The following is a 7758-nucleotide window of genomic DNA, read 5'->3' as shown; positions in this document are numbered from 1 at the left end:
TGTAGGTGTGTGAATTCAGTAAAATAATCTAATATAGTCCAGTAGTCCATAATAGTAGTGAGTTCTATTAACTTTTGAAGGTTAACTGCAGTTATAGTATTTTTGCTTCTATGTATGAAGGTTAAAAAATGATTATTTATTTATTTATTTATTTTTAACTGTTTGTTCTACTTTATTGTAATAATTTGTTCACATTTTGGACACATACAAATGGACACTAGGCCACTTGAGGCTGACACAGGGTAGACATTCAGTGGTTTCTAGAATTCGGGAAGGGAAATTAAATGCATAGTAGTTATAAAAGGATGAAATATTAGGGAGACATAATGGCATTGAGGAAAGAGGATAGGGTTTACAATCATTCTAAACTATGATGCACAAAGACTAGCAATCCTCATGCTGTTGTTGAACGGTCTCACCTGTCCTCTGTTTATTTCCTTCCATAAAGCTGTTTTTACTGTTCTCTTTTTTATACAAAACAACAACCCCAAAAAACACAGCTTCCATAATTGTGTCTGGAAGTATAGGGACAAAGGTTTGGCAATTTTGGACCCAAGTAGATAAACTTTTTTTTTTTTTAAATAGCAGATTATATTAATTGGAGGAAAGAAAACCTCTGTCCCAGAGAGGGACGGAAGGGGACCCTAGTGGGTTGCCAAGGAGTCTGTCTTTGCTAGGGATTTTTATAGAGCAGAATCATGAGATGAGGCAGGTCTGAGGTGGAAAATGTGAGAACTGGCTAGGTGGGCATAAGGTGGGATGAAAAGCCAATAAGATTATAAGCATATGAAGTTGGGATCAAATGGGGAAATGAGTCACTTAGCAAGCGGGCATGAATACAGAACAGGAGCTTTTCCTGTAAGGGGTTGGGTCAGTGACTCTTCCTGGACTTTGTAGATAATCTATTGATAACCTTTCTTTGCTTGTATTTTTATGCTGTCTATGTTGGTCTTGAACTCTTCTCCTCTTGTGTTAGCTTCCCTCCTGCTGGAACCAGCAGTGTGTACCACTATGCCAGGTCCTGTGTTGTGTTCTGGTGGGTCTGCAGGACTCCCAAGAGCTCAACAGAAATTCTTACTCAGATGGCGGGCTGTGCTGGGTCTGGCCAGGCAGGGGAGGTCCGGATAACATGTGCAAAGGCCTCTTGTGCGGCGGGCCTGGGCTTGGAGCAGCGGGCGGGCGCAGGACAGAGCAGAAGCTCTCCCCCACACTCACAGGGCCTGGGGTTGGTCGGATATGGAGGGCCCAAGGCGCGGCGGAAGTCAAAAATGATTTTTTAAATAAAATATAAGAGCAACCAATTTCACCACTGAGTAAAAGTAAAAACTGGGATTGTTTTTTAAATTAGTCCAAAGTTGTATTTAGGAACTTCGTTGTAGGCTGCTGGCTGACTCCATGACAAACCAAAGTATATGGCTGGGTCTGGTTTTGTTTCAGTTTTCTTTTTAGTATTCAGTGTTCATGGATTAAGTTCTGGAAATGTTCTAATTGTAAGGCAGGGATCTGTTTGGATCCTGCCATGGGGATGCTGCTTGCGTTGGATGCTGGAGGGTGAGGCACAATTTGCCAGACCCACGTTAACTACCAAGGTCAAAAAATTCAACATCTCCTCCCGGGTATTCCATTGTCTGGAAATCAAGATACCTCCAAGTCCACCAGATCCTTTCAGAAATTCAGATTCTTCTTGTGATTTATCTGTCACAATTTCCAATGTACCTCCAAATTTTTTATAGTTGTTAGCAAAACATTCCAAAAAGCATGCTTTCAATCAGCTCATGTTCCTGGGCTGTCCCCTTGTCTGTGAAATAAGATTTATCCTTCTCTTGTTCTGGAGTTAAGTAGAGGATTTTCTCCACTTCTGTGCCTTGGCAATGAATAATATAACTTATTATATTCCGGATTTTCAAAAACTATTAGAATCTCTACAGTGCCCATTTCCAAAGCCTTTCATATATTTTCAACTCCAAAACAGTACTTGCTTGTGTCTTGCCTAATTTCATCAAAGTATCAGCCCCTTACTTTCTTGTTTTGAATGAATTTCAAATTGGAAAGGACTTCAGTAGATAACTCAGTAGCATGGTGGAATCCATTTTCATCACCACAGGATATATCCACTAACTTTAAAACTTTCAAGTGCAACCTCTGATCAAATATATCAGATTGAATTAGTTCAGTTTTAAAGTCAGCTGATCCATGTAAAACAAGACCAGCCACATTCACTTTGCCCCAGAAATAAACAGCTGTATACCAGTCTTTGCTACTTTCCAAACATTGTTATGGTGCTTTTCCATTCTAAAACAGGTAAAAACGCATGGCTGACTGACCCCCTCTACCATGTTTCTTTGGAAGATCCACAGTGAATTTTTGTGCAGGACTTCTCTTGTGTTTCCTTGGAGTGTGTCGTAAAGTGCTGTGTTACCATCTATTATAATGAACTGATGTGGGCTTGCTAGGCCCTCCAATTCTGTATGTTGGTTGCAGCTAGGGTCTTCCCCAGGGGACAGCTGTCATTTCTATGGGAAGATGCATCTGATGAAGGTGTTGCTCATCCTCATAAGTCTGAGCCAGGGAGATCACCCATTCCCAGTCTTCTGAAAAAAAAAAAAAAAGAGTGGAGCCAAGGATCACAGTTAAATCAGCCCAGGTTAGGCTGTATGACTGAATTAGGTACTGAAACTCTTGGGTATATTGGGTGGGATATGAGGAGAAGGAGCAAAGAAAAAGAACATGAATAGTGCAAACATAAATTAGAAAGAAATGTATCTGTTTACCAGAGGAAAAGATTTCTCTGTCTCCAAATTTCAGCTTTACATAGAAAAAATATGTACTTTCTAAAAATTCATGATAATAAACCTGGCTATATGATTTAAAAAAAAAAAAAGAAAAAGAAAAAGAACATGAACTCTAACAATTCCTTCTGCCCCTACCTCCTCCTAAAATGAGAACTGAGATCCACAGGAGGGGCTTGGGGGCCAAACTGTAATCCAGACAGGCATGAAGTAGAGTGGGGTTGAGTGGAGTAGGGAGGGGGCAGCTGTACCAGGAGGCTCTAGGGGTGAAGAAGAAGCAGCTGTTGCAGCTGGAGGCCCTGAAGTGGGTTGCAGGGCTGGAGCAGCAGGAGGATGCAGATGTGGGGGAGCCGCTCTAGCAGTGGGGGGTTCTGGACACTGCCCGGGACAGCAAAGATCAGGTGGGCCTGCTGTTAACCAACCAGCACTAGACATTTGCAAAAAATTAGGAAGTTGGAAACTGGCTTTCAGACTAAAGAACTTAACAATTTAGCCTTCAAAGTGTTTAATAATGGAGATGGAAGTGCTTTAAAACTGTATTTCTAAGCTGCAGATGTTAGTTTCCCACTGTAAGAAATCCTCAGGCTTGACCAGACCCCCAGCTCATGATTAAAAGTTTTTAAGGCCCTGCTGCCCAAAGGTGTCCCTCCAGGGCCATGCTTCAAATGCTGCCAGAGTGGTCACTGGGCTAGGGAGTGCCCACAGCCTGGGATTCTCCCTAAGCCGTGTCCTTCCTGTGGGCTCCTCACTGGAGGTAATATTTCTCAATGCTGGTATGTAGGGGTCACTTCCAGGTCCTCGTCTCGGTCTCAAAAGCCAATATTTATAATCCCAAAATTATGTTATTGGAATCCCATCAAGTTGATTCCAATCTACCACTTACAATGCAACCCACTGTGAAAATATATGTGCTGCCGAAGTGAGCACTAACCCACTGTGAAAATAAAGACACTAAATTACATTTTCAATCATCGGGGAGCCAAGGGGCTCTAAGTCCAGCCATGAAGATGGCTTTCCAGAACTAAGAGAGAGACCCAGGGCCTCACCGGGTTTCATTCAGTGGAGGAGTGGCTTGAGGAGGATTGGCTGAGAACTGTGGGAAGCAGGTGATCATTGTGAGCTGAGCTAGGTGGGTGGCCTACATTTACCTCTGTGATATGCAGAGAGGATATGCAGAGAGAGTAATCTGCATTATATAGTATCTAACGTTTTGCTAAGTCTGGTGCTTCAGCTTTGGTGTAGTCTTTAAGCCCCAGGAAGTCATGGCCTCTGTCTCGAGGCTCGGCTCGATCCCAGCTGGCAACGCAGAGTATTAGCTCTACCGTCCTGTCTCCACCCGGCTCACATTAAAGAGCAGCAGGTGTAGGTTACCAGGGAAACACGCACGCCACCTTCAAAGACTGTCACCAGCACCTCAGCTAGACCAATACACATTGCTTAAGGCCAATTGAAGGATAAACAGAAGTCCTAGCCAGCTCTGTACAGAACACGAGGAAATAGGGTCAGGCTCAGCCAAAATGGAGACAGTCGCTCTTCTTTCAAGGAGAGCTGCTCAGGTGGTCCTCCACACTGGTAGCCATCCCTGATGACTCTGAATAGACCTTGGGACCTACCCCCCCACAGACATCAGCTTCTTCTCAGACCTTCTTGGCCTAGCCACTGAGACTGACTAGACCCCAAACCTGCAGAAGCCCCCTGGAACATTTCAAATGCTGAATTCCCTGCCCCCTTACAGTAAAGGGTAAGTCCCTCTCATCACTAATCCATACAGCCTCTTGCCATTCCAATTTGCCCTCCTTCTGAGGACCAACCTTCTTAGCTCTAGTTACTATTTGAGATATCGATGGTAAAGCCTCCAGATCCTAAAACTTCCCCAGTCTGGTGCCAATTGGATTAACACCTTTTCCTACACTCATTTTTAGTCATCCTTACCTGTCCTGTTCCCCTTTTGTGGCAAAACACCTTAACAGATTTGTCAACTACTTTGACCATCTTGGGGACACAACCATCCCTTATGGCCACTATCATTATTCCTTCCCTGTTCTCCCCCGAGGCTCCTATGGTTTCTTCTCATCTCAACCCCAGGTCTGGGACACTTCCACCCCATCCCCAGCTCTTTCCCTTAGCCACTCAATATCCCTCTCAAGCCCAGTCACTCACAGCCTGCTAAAGGCAATGCCCCATTTCTGACTCACCTTTACAGGGACTATGACCTATTATTTCCCACCTACTGTTGCACAGTCTTTTGTGTCTACTCCACTCTGCTTGCAACACCCCCATTCCACCAGTATGAAAGGCAGATGGCTCTTATAGACTGGCATAAGATCTCCCTGCTATTGATCAGATTGTCCTTCTCATGCACCCTATGCCCACTTATCTTCTGTTTCCTACCACTCATTACTGTCTTGGATTTAAAAGATGCCTTTTGTATGATTCCCTGTCACCCCTCCTCACAGCCCTCTTCACTGGGACACACCTGGCTGTTCCCCAGTCCCAGCAGTTGAGTCACCCTACATCAAGGCTTACCACTCAGGAAGGCTCTTGGGTGAGATTCCCTTTCCTTTCACCTGCCCCCTCTTCTCACCCCAAACAGTGTGTACATGACCTCTTTCTCTGCAGCCCTTCCTATGACTCATCCCTAAGGACACTTACTATCTCTGCATCTAGATTCCAAGGGATAGCTTGTCTTTCCCTCTGAGGCCCAAATCTCCTCCCCACCTGTCACTTATTTTGGGCATCATTTCCACAAACATACCACTGCCATCCATACCTCCAGACTGTGTGAATTTGATCTTCTAGATCCCAATCCCCACCACCAAACAACAGCTCTTCTCCTTTCTCGGCACAATGGGATACTTTTGCTGTGGGTTCCTGGCTTCATATTCCTCACTAAACTCCTTTATGCACTTACAAAGGGAAACCTGGTTGAGCCCCTAGGTCCTTTCAGACCTTAAAGGAAGCCCTAAAACCAGACCCCTCATTAGGTCTTCAGACCCCACCCATCCATTCAATCTTCATACAACAGAACACAGGGGATGCGGAACAGTTCTATCATGGCTCCAAGCTCTTGCCCCACTGTGCTCCTGTCCAAACGGCTTGACCCCAGCTATCATAGGCTGACACTGTGCCTGTCTGCTGTGGCTGCGGCAGCCCTGATGCTGGTAGAGGCACTTAAGATCACTAGATATGGATGGCCCCGACACTCTGCTCCTCTAATCTGCAGTGACTTGTGTGGAAACCCCCCACAGTGAACCCACCACTCCAGAATAAAGCTATGTCCTGCTGACAGTTTGCCTGATACCTCCTGTTCTTTTAAGTTGCAAGTAATCTCTCTCACATCTGTCAGGCTGACCAGAATCCCAGAAAACGCCTAAATGCCTTGCCACTGTCTATCCTGTCACTTCACCTATTTTATCCAAGCCATCTATGCTGACCTGACCTGGTTTCATACTCCAGAAGAGGATACATTGTTTTCCTTTTTCCTTGCTGTGCTCCTGTTCTACAAATAGAAAAAATCTTAAAATCTTCTATTTTATGTTTTCCTGTAGATTTTACTTTCAATCTTACTGGGACTCCCTCTCGATTGTCTCTTACCTCAGGGATGGAATACATTTTCCCTGTGCTTGCTTCATTATAGCTCCAGTGAGGCTCTTCCCTCCCCTTACCTATGACCTTTGGCCCAGTTAGTACCCTTCTTCCTTTCACCAGACCCAACTTTGCTCTCCTGCAGCTCTTGCCAGCTGGTCCCAATATCTTTACAAAACTTTGTTAACTTACTCTTTGCTGAACCACTCTAATCCTATCCTAGCTAAAGATTGCTGGCTCTGTATTTCTATGTCAATAGCAGTCAGGTCTGGGTTTCTACCAATCTCATGTACCATCCTAAATATGAAATAATGGATCCACTCCACCCCCTCAACAGAACCTCGTAGCCACTTTCCCTCTCAATAGCAAGATTTTAAAAAATCTCCAGGTAGGACACATGGCCCTGCTCCTCCAGTCCAATTTTGCTACTGCTTTTGCATACAAGAGCTCAACTAAGTCCATCCCCAGCCCCAACCACTGATATCCCTCTGACGAAGCCCCTGTTTGCCTGCAGTACAATCTGTACATTACTAGGACATGTACCTCCCCATCACTACTGTTATTGGGTCTCATGCAGTCATGCCAGTTTCCAGGTTACTCAGGATGCCCCTTTCACTCAGCTTGCCCACTCTTCTTCCTTTCCTGTAGTTATGACTGCAACAGACTTCATGTCCCATGCATACCCCTTTGCCCATGGAATCACTGTCATCGACTTCCCCCTTGCTCATATTGTCTCCTCTTGGCTGCCTGTAATCATTCCTTATAGTGCCTCTTTGTAGATACCAAGATTCTTCCTACACTGGGAAAATAGAACAATAGGCGCCTGTCAAATCTTGTGTCAGAGCACTAGCAAGCACCCTGGGTGTCTGGGAAAGAAAAAAAAAAAAAAGCATAGATCTCTTTAACATTCATAACCATTTCTGTTTACCTAATCAAAATGTTTTGTTCCTCTGCGGTTCCTCCACCTTCCTGCACTTCCCCACTAATTGGACTGAGACCTGCACACTGATATGCCTCATCCCAAACACTGACTTTGCTGTTATCACTCAGGTCTCATGACGGAGAGCCCTGGTCATCAGTTTGGATATCTCTGCTGCTAGGTTGGACAGAGCAGCTTTGGCTACCTCCATGACCCACCATTCCCTCTCCTAAGATCTTTCTGACATGCTCAGACAAATAGGTGACTCCGTTCTCACCTTATAAAGCCAGATAGACTCCCTGGCAGCCGCAACCCCTCAAAATCATAGAGGGCTAGATCTTTTTACTGCAGAAAGTGGTGGGTTACATGTCTTCCTTGGTGATAGTTTTGGAATTCAGCCAAGACACCAACATAAAAGGAAGGGCTTCAGAAATTAGACAGTGCCTGTCTGACCTTTTTTTTTTT

The 7758-nt window shown here is 44.7% G+C and overlaps 1 pseudogene; it reads right to left on the bottom strand.

The window, feature by feature from the left end:
* Positions 1-1577: 1577 nt before the first annotated feature.
* Positions 1578-5557, bottom strand: LOC101578710 (annotated as a pseudogene).
* Positions 5558-7758: the final 2201 nt, after the last annotated feature.

The sequence above is a fragment of the Octodon degus genome, unplaced genomic scaffold (assembly GCF_000260255.1).
Source record: "Octodon degus isolate 3935 unplaced genomic scaffold, OctDeg1.0 scaffold00011, whole genome shotgun sequence".
NCBI lineage: Eukaryota > Metazoa > Chordata > Mammalia > Rodentia > Octodontidae > Octodon > Octodon degus.
This window is presented reverse-complemented; position numbering and strand designations above follow the sequence as displayed.